Source organism: Miniopterus schreibersii (assembly GCF_964146895.1).
Source record: "Miniopterus schreibersii genome assembly, chromosome: 11".
Taxonomy (NCBI): Eukaryota; Metazoa; Chordata; class Mammalia; order Chiroptera; family Miniopteridae; genus Miniopterus; species Miniopterus schreibersii.
The window spans coordinates 32,468,345-32,482,103 of record NC_138111.1 but is presented as its reverse complement, the minus strand read 5'-3'; the positions used below and the strand labels follow the sequence as shown (position 1 = coordinate 32,482,103).

The 13,759-nt window shown below is 42.5% G+C and overlaps 1 pseudogene across 1 annotated transcript; it reads right to left on the bottom strand.

The window, feature by feature from the left end:
• Positions 1-3,514: 3,514 nt before the first annotated feature.
• Positions 3,515-3,983, bottom strand: LOC308563701 (large ribosomal subunit protein eL29 pseudogene; annotated as a pseudogene). Its single transcript has one exon. The product of its transcript is annotated as a large ribosomal subunit protein eL29 pseudogene (transcript).
• Between the last annotated feature and the right edge of the window lie 9,776 nt (positions 3,984-13,759).

Below are 13,759 nucleotides of genomic sequence, written 5' to 3'. Positions count from 1 at the left end.
TGCAAGGAGATTATTTTAAATGCCTGTTTTACTGGAATGTTGAAGGGGTTAAATAAGATAACATGTAAAGAACCCATCACATAGTGCCTGGAACATAGCAGATGGTTAATACATTAGCAATTATTAGTGCATTTTAGTCTTTCTGAGTCTGGACCTAAGCTGTACCCAGGCCCTGGTCTGAGTTGCCTTCCTGTCCTTCATCTGTCCTACTATCTCTTGTCCTCTGGTCTTGTTCTCCTGGGTGGGAAAGGCATTTGTATTTTGGGTTCTAGGGTTCATTCCTTGGACTCACATTCTTAGCAATGTATTCTCCACCATTCCTAGAGACATCCTTATAGGATGTTCAGTGTGTGTATTTGAAGCATATCATCCTCAAGCCTTGTCACAGCCTTAGGGTGAAGCTCCTTTAACCTGTCCTGGGGCTTCATCAGGTCATCTAAATGATGGCAGTTTTGTCTTATTTTACAGTTGCCTCTTTCAGGGACAGCAGACAATCGCTTTTCCTATGGTTCAGCAGGAGAAGCTATAGAACTAGAGGAGAGCTGCTAATAAGAGAGCAACAAAAAGAACAGAGGCTCAGGAACTGAGCCCATCTGGTTTTATGGGCAAGAGGAAGGGGGGATTGAAGCCCAGCCCAGAGGCTGTTCAGCCTGATGCAGGCCCTGCTGGATGCAGACCCCAAAAGGAAGGAAGATTTGGGAAAACCAGGGGTCAGCACGCTGTGGCCTATGGGCCACATCCAGCCTGCCTGTGGGTTTATGTGCCTCTCCAACTAAGAATGGCTTTTACCTTTTAAACAGTTGGGGTGGGGGGTGGGGGTCAAAAGAAGAAGAATATGTTGTGACATGAACAAATTATATGAAATTAAAATTTCAGTGTCCATAAATAAAGTCTTATTGGAACACAGCTGTGCTCATTCATTTTCATCTATGTTTGCTTTTGTTTTACAATAGCAGAGTTAAGACTTGGCATCAGGGAGCATATGGCCCATAAAACTGAAGACATTTACTATCTGGCCCCTTAGAGAAAAGGTTCGCCAAGCCTCCAAGTTAGACTATGTGTCTCAGCTGTGACAGTGATTTTGACCTGAGTCCACCAGGGCATCTTCTGTGTTCAGTGTTGTGTGACTTTCACAAACCCCGCCATGTCCCATCTCAAGGTGCAGTCTAGGGTGCTGCGGGGAGAGAAGGGGTTAATTAAATGGATTGACTAGAGGAATCATTCCTGAGGGAGGAGGGAAGGGATGAAATGAGAAAACAGTCTGGTTCAAACGCCAATTTCACCACTTATGGCAGTAAGATCTTGTCTTAACTACTCTAAGCAACAGTTCCCATATTCTAAAATCTACATAATTATACTCTCAAGCACATAGTGATGTTGGGAGAACTGATGAGCTAATGGATGCAGCAATGCCTCGCATATAGTAGGCACTCAATAAATAGTCCATATTATCACTAGGACTGGACTGAGTACACCACTGGAAAAGTTGGCCTTAGAGAGGGAAAAGCATTCTCACTTTGCAGCCTGTCGAATAGTAAAAACAATGGACATTGGAGGTAAACAGCTCTGGGTTCAACTCTGTCTCTGCTAGTCATGCATGTGTGTATCACTGCTGTGTGATCTTAGTAAAGTTGATTAACTTCTCTGAGCCTCAGTCCTCCCTCCCCCATCCCTTATGTAACCCAGATGTCAAGTATGGGAAACATTTCCTTATGGCACCACCTGTCACCATCTCAGGTGAAACACGTGGGGCTTCAGTTTCACCCTGTGCCAACAAGCCCATTCAGAAAAGTCTCTTTCAGCAAGCATTTCACGAGCTTAGTGAATTTATTAGAGATTTGAAGTTACACTTTTGAGAGTGAAACATATTGTGCCCCACACAGCCTTTTTCTAAACCTGCTGCTTGCCTCTTGCCTCTGTGTCTCTCCTTCCTGAGTGAGGCGGGCACAACACCCTCCCCTCCCATTCTCCACACACTTCCCCCAGCAGTCTGGGGGTCACACCAGTCGCCCTCCTCCCTCTCCCTCCTCTCCCCTCCCCCCATACAGCCCAAAGAAGCTGATCAAGGCATTTTCCCACAAAGGTGGATCTGTCCCCAGGAGGAATTCTACCAGCTGCTAAAAGAATAAATTTCCTCTATCCCCTAAACAAGCAAAATAGGAATAATGATGTCTCCCTCACAAGGTGTTTGTGGGGATTAAATGGGTAACGTATCTACCGGCTTCTGGCTTGTAGAAGGCACTCAGTAAAGGTTGCTTGTCTCCTTTCTCGAGTCTTCCTTTGAGATTTGAACAAAGAGAAAAGCTGAGAAATATTTTAAGGGGGTGATGAGGGTAGATAAAGCAGCCAGGAAGGTCATCTCCTTGACCATCGCTCTCCAGTGAGTAGAAGAGATATTTTCCAAGAGAAACTGGAAGAGGTGGAGGGGCCCAGGGCGGAAGCCAGACAAGTTTGGTTTATCTTGGAGTCCATCCAAAAGAATTTAGTTACTAAAACAGCAGTTCTTCCACATAAATCCTTCAGGTTCTTGAAAAATATTATTAAATCACTCCTGCATCATAAATAATGCTAATTTTATTAATCTTGCCTCTAGGCCAACACACAGCTCTTGCAAGGCCCCCTCTCCTCCTGAGTACACGGCTGAATGGGGAAGCTCTCCGGCCTGGACGGCATTAGGTGGCCTGCAGCTTAAACTGGCATTCTCTGATGTTTTCCAGGCCCTTTCAGATCTGGCCTCTTCTCAGCAGTAATCTTTCCTTAGGTGTAGGAGGCAGAACAGGAGGTTTATTAACAAGGTTGTGTGGCAGAGGCATGGGAATTTGGGAACCCTCTTACTTCTCTGTTAGGACTTGTGTGATATCCTGTGTGCACTAGTATTCTTCCCCCCCTCTTTTAACCACAGAATTTTTTTTAACTTCTTCCAAAAGAGCCCTCTTCTATTTTGCTGTGACCCACTGTTGTGAAAACAAATGGTTGTATTAGTCAATGCCAGATTGTATCCCAAGACCTTAAGAGGCCCTTACTATTCTCCCCACTGCCCCTACCCACCCACCCTCTCTTACAAATCAAAGATTTCTCATAGTTTTTCCTTCCAAAGCAAAGGTAAGTAGAAGAGCAGTAACACCTGTCTCTGTTATATGGCACTGTTTGGGGCTAAAAAACTAGGAGTTTAGGAAACATGGGTTCAATTCCTGTTAGTTCCCTTGTGTCTTCTGAAAGATTCTTTAATAAATGTTTTGGTTTCATGACTTAATGTTTCCCCCAAATATAAAGATAATTTGTGTTCCTGTGTAAGCACATGAAGACACCAAAAAATATAAAGAAATTTAAACAAAAACCATGCAGGAAGGCCTTCAACCCCACTGTTAGCATCTCGATACATTTTTTTTTTTTTACATATCCTGCCTCAGGTTTATTTGTACAAATGGCACAGGAGGACACCAGCTCCATGCAGACAGCAGCCTGGAGGTCACACCAGTCCTTCTGTCCTCACATCCACAGCCAGAGGCCTCTACTATGGAGCCTTCGAGGGAGCCTGGGCACCTTTGGGAGCAGGAGCCTGGGCACTTTGGGGAGCGAGAGCCTGAGCCGGAGCTGCAGCTGCACCTGCACCTGCAGCCTGAGGCTTGGTTGGAGCCTTGGCCTTGGCCTTTGGCAGGGAGAGCCTGAGACCCTTGGCAATGCCCGAATCAGCACGTTTCCGAGCTTGGGGTGAGTGATGCGGGCAAGTTGACCCGGGCTTGACCTCCTTGGGCTTTACAAGGGCCTTGATAGCTCGGCGCGTGCGCTCATGGCCTTGGCGTTGTCGGCCTGCATCTTCAGGCCCTTCTTGTTGTGCTTCTTGACAAAGCGCATGTTCCTTAGGAACTTGCGGTCTACCCCTTAAGAGATTTGTATCTTTGTGATGAGGGTTTCTTGATGCCATTTCTGTGCCATTTTCGGGACTGGTTGTGCGTGGTGTGGTTCTTGGACTTGGCCATCTCTGCGCCAAAGCCCCTGCACGCCTGGGACGGGAAGAGCTCCATATGTTTCCCTAGAGTTTTGTTTTCTCTGCAAGTGTGTGTACCTAGTTGCCAAATGGGATCCTGGTGTACACACAGTTTTGAAGCCTGCTTTTCCCCTTACACTCATTTCACGAGCATTTTCTAGGCCTTAAAAAGCCTCCAAATCACCCTCTTAATGGCTGCATAATACTTGTAGCACGCATTGCTGTGCCCTAACTTATTTAATCACTCAGATGATTGTACCCCTAGGTGGTGTCCAGTTTTTCATCATGTAAATAATGCCGTAGTGAGTATCTTTGTTCTTTGTCTCTGCATCTCTGAAAATTCCTGAAGAAGGTATTTCTAGAAGTAGGATTACTGGCAAAATAGATGCCTGGAAACCCACTTTTGTCATCATTGGCTTTAGTCAACCCAGCGTGTTTCATCTTGAGTCTCTTAACAACATAGCCAAAGGACTGGCTAATTTTTGCGTATATGGTGGTTTCATGGTTAGCAACTGGAGGCCGATATAATATAATGTGGTATCAGCATTATGATTTGGCAATATTCCAAAGTGATAATAACAATAGCTAACATTTAGTGGATGGCTAATATGTGGCAGGCCCTGTTTTAAGTGTTTTATAGATTAACTCAATCTCTCCACAACTCCAGAAGGTAGATAGCATTATCACTCCTATTTTACAGATGGGAAAGCTGAGGCCCAGAGGGGTTAAACTGCAAGGTAAGTGGCAGAGCCAGGATTCAAACTCAAGCATTTTGGCAAGGCCCATGCCCTTAAGCACTCGATGATCCCACCTGCAAATAACCAAGTGGGTGAGATTCCTCACCCTACACATACCCAGCCTGCAGTGTGTGCAGCTCCCAAAGCTGGAAAGGGGATGGGGACTCCAAGGCTCACTGCTGAGCTACGGTACTCCTTTCTCCTGCCCTTTCCCCCTTCACTAGCTGTGCACCTTCCGGGGTGAGGACAGGAGAGAAACCAAGCTGCAAGCACCCAATTCTGTGTCTGAAAGGGAAGAAAGAGGGACATAGATCCAGGTGGTTTCAGGAAGCTGCTCATTCAGGAAGGGAGCGGGAAATCAATGAAAAAAATACTGCTTCAGGGTTTTGGGCTTCTGGTTTGTTTTCATTTTTGTTTTTGACAGTTGTTGGTAAGTTAGGCTTGCCTAAGTAGAAGCAATATTTCCCTTACATTTCTCAGAGATTGCATTTCCGTGGGTTCTCGGCTCATCTGTCGCTGCAGTGCCAGGCGTGAGCTCTAAACCAGGAGGTACTGGAAACGACGGTGACTGTGCATTCTGAAGGAGGTGACTAATCATTCGTGCTCCTGTCCACTGCAGATCGCTTGGTTCCAAATGACCTCCAACAACTGTTCAGCTTGGATGGTTCTAAAGGCACCTCATTGTGAAGAGGGCTGATTAACAGTCATTTTCTTTTGTCCTGCCTCCTTACACTTCCTTAACATAATTCTGGTGGTTACAGAAGACTACATGGGGTGCTTCTGTGTAGGGAAAGCCCACTGGTGCTGTGGTGGAACAAAACACTAAAACAGCCACCGCAGCAAAATCCAGCGAAGCAGCAAGTCCATCTGCTTCACCTTCCTACCTTGCCAGGTCCCTCCTAGGGAAACCCAGGCAGACGGGCTGTCCCGTTCGCACTGGCTCAGGATCGAAATGTGTAAAACTTCGAACAGCACCAGAAATGAGCGATGGAGGAAATGAACCACAGAAACTTTCAGGGAAGCTGCCTGCATAGAAACCCTCCCAGGGTCCCTGCAGTGGGGGACTTGGAACAGCCAGAAATAAGTATCTGCTCTGCCTGTACTGGCACATAGAGACATCCAATCAGTGTGTGCTGAATTGCAGTGGGTTCTGCTGAGTTAGAGTGGATGGAGCAGTAAGAGGTAGAATAGAGATGCTTTCTCCTTTTACTTTTGGATAGTCTAATAACATAATATTAAGTGTTTTGGACAGTCTAATAACATAATATTAAGTTATGGGCCAGGCCCCGTTCCAGGTACTATATGCATTATTTCTTTTTAATTCTCACAACATTCCTATGAGGATTTGATTTTTTAGAGCACTTTTAGGTTCACAGCAAAATTGAGGTGAAGGTACAGAGATTTTCCATATGGCCCTACCCCCCCACATGCATAACCTCCCCATTATCTCCCAACATCCCCCACCAGAGTGGTACATATATTACAGTTGATGAACCTACATTGTCATATAATCAACCACAAACATAGTTTACATTAGAGTTCCCTCTTGGTGGTATAATTCTATGGGTTTGGGCAAATGTATAATTTGGAAAATAATACAATAATAAATAATAATATAAGAATAAACTCTGTCTCGCATACTCATAATTGTAAACCTACTTTTGCCCCACCCTATATATATATTTCCACAGATTGATCAACAACATATAGTGAGGCTAGTTTGAACAGTCTTATAATTAGTGAAATATTTTGAGACATTTTGAAGGAAAGCATACATGCAGAAAAATGTACACAGCATGATAGCATGTGTACAACTTCATGAACTTGCACAAACCAGAAACTCATGCATCTACCTCCCAGAACAAGAAACACAGCATTACCAGTACCCAAGAGACCCCATCCAGTCTTTCCCTCCCCAGGGCTAACTTTTATTCTGACGTCTCACACAGTAGATTAGTTAGCAAAGGGGAATTTTTAATAGTGGGAAAATTATCAAAGATCAAGAATCCTGTTGCCCTGAGTGTCCCTGTGATCTCTAGTCAGCCCAGTTGCTCAGAGGCCCTAACAGCTAAAAGGTAAAGTAAGGAGTCAAGTTCACATTAGAAGATAGACCTCAAAAGACAAAAATGAAATGAAAAAGATTAATCTTTTAGTTCAGTCTGCTTGTGGTCACATCAATCCACTCCACTTCCGTTGTTGTTGCAGAGAATCCAGAACCACCCTTTCAAATAATGGTAAGGATGGGATGGGAGTGGCATGAGGTTAGTATACACTTATCTAAGCATATTCGTAAACGAAATGACAAGTAAATTAAAGGGGGGAGTCTTTGGTAGGGTAAAGATAAAAACATTCCAAGTGCATTCTAACATTCAAGAATTACATTAGGGCCCTAGCCAGTTTGGCTCAGCAGTTTGAGCGTCAGCCCTTGGACTGAAGGGTCCTGGGTTCAATTTTGACCAAGGGCATATACCTAGGTTGCAGGCTCTATCCCTTCTGGGCGTGTGCGGGAGGCAGCCAATCGATGTCACACTGATTTTTTTTCTCTCTCCTTTCCACTCTCTCTGAAAAGCAATGGAAAAAATATCCTCAGGTTAGGATTTTAAAAAAAAATTACATTAGGCATATTGTTATGTTTGGAACTCTCTGAGCCCGCCTTCTGAGAATTCTCACTGGAAATTTGGGATGGGAGCAGCAGCCACACTGGTACAGTGTGGCCCTTCCCCTGTGTTGACTGACTGGACCAGAAGCACACATCTGGCTCAAGGCTGACCAATAAGACCCTCTCTCCCAGGAATGTATCGCTGGGATGCAAGGATGCTACTAGTGTGGCCTGCTGTCTTAAACCAGGGCATGTAAACTTTCTGACTGCAGAGACATGAAGCAGATGTGCTGAGAGACAGAGATGAGGCCTGTGACGTAAGAGATTAGAGAAGACAGAAGGAGAAAAAGATGACAGGAGCGGAGTAGCTAATTGGCTTCTGCTGGCTTTCTAATTTTGTTCCTGTTCAACTGGCATGAGACCCAGCATTGCCTCTGCCTCTGGGGCGCCATTAGATATTCTTCAACCTTTATTCTCTAACCTCCACTATTTTGATAATGCTGGCTTGAAGGACTTCTGCTACTTGCTATTCTAGCTACAAAGGCTGTGTAACATATCACCCCAAAATGGAGTGGCTTAAAATAAGAACACTTATTTTGCTTACAAATCTGCATACTGAGCGGGGCTTAGCACAGACTATTTATTTCTGCTCCAACTTGGTTTCAGCTGGGGCAGTTTGAAAGCCAGGGGCTGAAATTTTCTGAACCCTCACTCACTTGTGTGTGGTACCTGGGCTGGAAAGACTCAAGCAGCTGGGGCCTAGGAGAGTTGGAGCCATGCAGAAATCTCTCTATCGCTGTGTGGTCTCTGCATCACGGTGGCTTCAAGGGTAGATGGACTTTCACCTGGAAGCTCAGAGCTCCAAAGGCACAGGTCCCAAGGAGAGAGGACCAGGTGGAAGCTATATCTGCTTTTTATGACCTAGCCTCCTATGTCTTGCAGGGTTATATCCACTCATCCTATTTGTGGAGGTGGTTACAAAGATCCACCCATGCTCAAGGGGACCCACCTGTCAGTGAAGGAATGTCACTGCATTGTGAGAAGAACATGCGGCTGGAATGTATATCATCAGTGTGGACATTTTTAGAAAATTGAATTGGTCATAGTTATAAACCAAACCTTGATTAACACATGGAATAATCACTAAAACTCAAAAAGGCATCAGAGTTCCCAGAAAATTATCAATGCTGTGATGGAAAATATCCTGCTTGGTGGGTACAATGAGAATTCTTTCTTTCTCTTCCTGCTCTGAATTAATGAACATCAAATTTACCTATAGGTGGTCTCACTGGGTTCTCCCCAGGAAACAGCATTTTAAAGATGACTTGTCTCCTTGATTCCAGAACCATCTTATATTTATATTTTACCATATAATTAGATATGGATGAATCCAAATCCCTTGTTTGTAGCAAAAGGTTCCTGGTCATCTTATTTTCAAATGTCATTTGTAAGCATATTCTTTTTTGCTTGGTGAATGAGGTTTTCCCTCCAACTGGACCCTTCTCGTGCTTTTAATAAATAATGATCCAGGTTTTCAGGGTCCAAAATACTCCACAGCTGTAAAGTAGGCACTACTGAAAGATATATTAACTCATTCAGGCCTCCAAGGTGCTATTTAAAATGTTATTGTTTCATATCCCATAATGGAAGCTTGGACCTTATTGATGGCCTATCTCTTGATTGTGTGTGTGTGGAGGGGAAAGGCTAGGAGAGGAAGAATTGTGAACTGGAACAGGAAGCTGAATTAACTCTTCCAGCAAGGCTTAAAAGAAAAGGTTTGGTCTCAGAAACTCTCACACCTAAAAGATACTGAAGCTTTCAAAATAAATCAGTAGCTAAGACAGTGTTATTAGATGCAGTAATTACTGGAAGGATGAAGTCCTTGCGATGCTGGCTGAAAACAGGTATGCTCTATACTTCAGAGCAACATTTCCAATACTGTACTAAAATGAAGTTAACTATGAAAATATGCACATTCTGATCCCATATAGAAAACTTCAAATTGTCATTTGTTTAATTAGTAAAGTTTACTTAGGTTTGTATAAACATCTTCAATTCATAGGTTCACCCTGTTATTTGAAATATGGAAGAGAAAGATAAGACCATTGATGGAGTTTAAAAAATTCTACCTATAATAATAAATAAATATGCATGAATAAAGGGGCAGCCTCAATAATAGCTATTGGGTCCTGTACAACTAGCAGTCTGGTAAATACTTAACAACTAACTCGGGGAGAACCCCAGCTTGCAGCATTAACCAATTTCTGTGGTGTAAATATTTCTACCATGGCTGATTTCACACTACCACCATGGCATCACAGAATACAGAATTGGGAGGAGATATGTTCAGTGGGCTCTTGTGAGCTATTTGTGCCAGTCTGGCATACTGCTATTTACAATTTTTGGAAAGATAGTCAGATGATTCTTGAATAAACCTTGTTATGATACTCGTGGGGGGAAAAAGATAAATAGGTTGCAGGTTCTGTGGCAGAGACATTTAATACTCATTGAATCTTCACCTACTCCCCCACATTTCTCATTGACCAATGGACTGGGAAAGGAGGCAGAAGCATTTAAAAGTTGGTATGCAACCCCCTACTACAATAAAGGAGGTCATGAGCTCCCAATGGTGCAGATACAAGATGGTGGAACCTGGGTCAATTTGGTTCCATGAATATGTGGAGCCCAGCTTCCACATACCAGCATTGGATGTCTACCATATTTCAGTTAGTGATTGCTGCCTAACTAACCATCCCATACAGAATTGCTTAAAATAATTTATTGTATCTCACAATTCTGTGAATTACCTGGGCTCCACTGGGCAGTTCTCCTGCTCTTCTCACCTAGGCTTTCATGAGGTTGTAGTCAAATGGTGCCTGGTGCTGGATTCCTTGGAAAACTTGACTGGGATTGAACTAAAGAATCTTTGCTCAGGTCTGGCACTGCAGTACTCATCTACATGGAGTCTCATCCTCTAGGCATCTGTGTATGGCCTCTTTTGGCAACAGGAGGTCAGACATATCATGAGTGACTTCAAATGCAGAGGCTGTCAGGATCTCCTAAGGCTTAGGCTGGGACCATCATAGTGTCACTTCTATGTTTTCTTGGTTAAAGTGAATCATGGGATCAGTGCAAAGACACAATGGGAAGTGACTATACAAGGGTGTGACTACAGGAGGTAAAAGTCATTGACAGCCTTCTTTGGAGATTAGCTATCACATACCACAAGAAAGAAACAAACCTTTGTTAAGCCACTTAGCTTTCAGGGTTAATTTGTTCCCTTGGCAAAACCTAGCATAATCTGCCTAATCCAGAAATTGGTACTGTGTTGGTGAAGATAAGGTAGGCTTTGCTACAAAAACAAACCTCAAAATCTTAGCGGCTTAACACTTGGTCCTCTGGGTGGTTTGATGACTCTCCAGGACCGCTGCCTTCCAAGGGTGACTCAGGGGTTCAGGCCACTTGCATTGTGTTGGTATACCATCTGAAATGTGGCTTTCAGCTCACTGGGGCAGGAGGAAAGAAGACAAGGGGGGCTCCTGGCTTTTAAGTACCTATTGGCCAGAGCTAGTCATATGCTCTTTGCCCCAACTATAAGCAGTTGGGAAATTTGGGGGAGCATGTGAATACTTGGTGATTAATAAATGTCTCTGCAATAAAGTTATGTGAAGTTTTTTTGCCTCTTGAGTGAGGGAGAGAGGAAGGGAGGAAAGAAGGAAGGAAGGAAAAAAGGAAGGAAGGAAGGGAGGGAGGGAGGAAGGAAACTGGAAGGAATTTATAGAATGTATACCACAACCATTAAAACTATTAACAAAACTATTAACAAGTAACTGTAATAGCAGAGGCTTTCACAGTGTTTTTAATCTGTTTTTCTTTTTTCTTTTTAATCAGCAATGATAAGGAAACCAAACCAGATTAAGTGCTATCTCATTGGAGGTACTAAAGCAAACAAGAGGAAAGAAGTGATTGAAGAGCACTTCAGAAAACTCAATACATTCAAATCAGCAGGGCCTGATTACTTGCGTCCCAAGGCACTTAAGGAATTGGCAAATGTAATTGCAAGACCTCCAGCCTTTATTTTAGAAAAGGAATGTTGGACAGGAGAAGGACCTGACAAGTGGAATCTGCAGATAGAGTATGGTGTGTGTTGTTTTTTTTTCCAACAGGGAAAAGCACAACCATGGTAATTATAGACTATTTGGCTTATCTCAGATACCTGGGAGGATACAAGAACAAGTCATCAAACAATCAATTTGCAACCACCTAGAAGAGCACAGGGTACTGGGTAGTAATCAACATGGATTTGTGAAGTACAAATTATGCCAGACAATTTAATTTTATCTATGAGAGAGTGATGGGCCTGGCAGAAGAGGGGGAAGCAAGACCAACCATTGGATTTCACAAGTTTTGTTTTCTTTTGCTTTTTAATTCCAACCCTGACATTTTCAGCATCAACTCTCCAAGAGGATGTTACCTAGAATGACAGTTGGATGGGCATGACTCTGGATGAGGCACTCAAAGTGGTGAACACAGGCTGGCATGGTTATCAATAATAGTTATTATTTTAATCAACTGATGTGGACAAATAAGATGACAGTAATGAAGAAGATATTGAGGTACAAATAGCATTCTCCACCACTGATGGGAAATATGAGAGAAAAGAAGAGATACAAAAGCCAATCTGAAAAATCCAACAGCTGAGTAATGTGAGATGCAGAAAGGGAGAACAGAGAAAATGGTCAAGGGAAATTACTAGAGAAATTATATAAGAAAATTTCCTAGAAAAGGACATACATCTTTACATTAAAAGAGCCCCATAAAGGCCAACTATAAAAAGGGAAAAATAGCCCACTTGGACACAACTTGATAAAATTTTAGCATCTAGGAATAAATAAAACTTTTCTAAAATAGCTTACAGAGAGGAAAATTAGGCTACTTACAGAGAAATAAAAATTGAGGGATGTTAAATTTTCATTAACATCTTTGGCATCTAGAAGATAATAGTTTTTTTTAAATTCTGGAGGAAATTGAATTTGATACTAATTTTCATATTCAGCCAACCTGTCAATCTGTGAGAGCAGGATATAGGCATTTCACATAAACCAATACTCAGAAAATTTATTTCCTAGGACCCTTTTCTTAAAAGTTACTAGAATATGTGCTCCAGCAGAACTAGGAGGATATCCAAGAAAGAAGGCAGCAAGGGATCTAATACAGGAATAACATAACTACCCAAAACTGGGAGGGGTTGGAAGAAGATAACAGAGATGAGCTAAATTCTTCTTGGGTAACTGGTGGCCATTTATAATCAAAACATAGAAAAGAGGAATGATTTTTCAAACACCCGATATTCAAAAAATGCATAATTCATGAGAGGTTTTTCATAGGCATATATGTAAGGTTGTGGGCACAATCTCAGAGCACAGATACCAATGATCTCTGTAGCTTAAGGACACGTTATGTTGCTGATGATCTTGCAACCATGGCAGTTTTTTCCATTCCCTCATCCATGCCCAATTATAAGATTATATTTGCAAACTTCATAAAGTTATATCTGCTTTAATGCTTTTAAATTTTCTCAGAATTATGTCTAATATTTCACAGAGTATTCTCTCCCAAATTGGGGGCATGGTACATGGCCACGTTGTCTCTTTCCTGTTTTATTACAACTTACTTCCCTTCCAAAAGAATATGTTCTCAGAATTGTGTTTGCTCCTACTGAATGATAGCTTAGAGGACCTTCTTATAGGATAAAAACTATTTTAAAATTATAATTCTAAAAATTAAGAAAACAAAAGTCACTGGAATCACTTCTAGATGGTCCTGTGCGTTTCAATAACAGCATGGTTCACAAGTGCATGTTAAATGATGACAGGGGCAAGAAAAGCTCTTTTGCAACTTTGTAAGCAAGGCCCTCAAAATTTAATTATGTCAACATGTAGAACCAGTTTAGTGCGAAGTTAATGAAATGACCAAGGTGAGCCGGCTGCAAGAGGACAGGAGCCAATCACCAATCACCAAACTTGTTGTATCCTAATTCCCATTATCAAGGAGTGAGCAATTACAAGTTCCACTGTATTTCTGATTACTGGCTAAAGTGGCATGCCACATAGCCACACAGATAAACACAGTTGCCATACACACTGCCTGCTAATGCAGTTCTTGATTACTCTTGGCAGGAGTTAGCCTATTTCAAATTTTGCACAAGATTGGTACTTACCTAATAGGCCAATTACACTATTTCAAATATTCATTATCCTAATGTATCTAAAATATGAGCATATTGTAAAAGCAGTATTTTTTTTTTTTAAGTGGGGGAAGTGAGGGGGTGCTGTTTACAACCAACAGAGCTAACAGCATAAATATTTAAAACAGTATTCACAGGAGATGGGACTGGGGCTGGGGAGGAATCATCATAAACCTCTCTGTAGCATT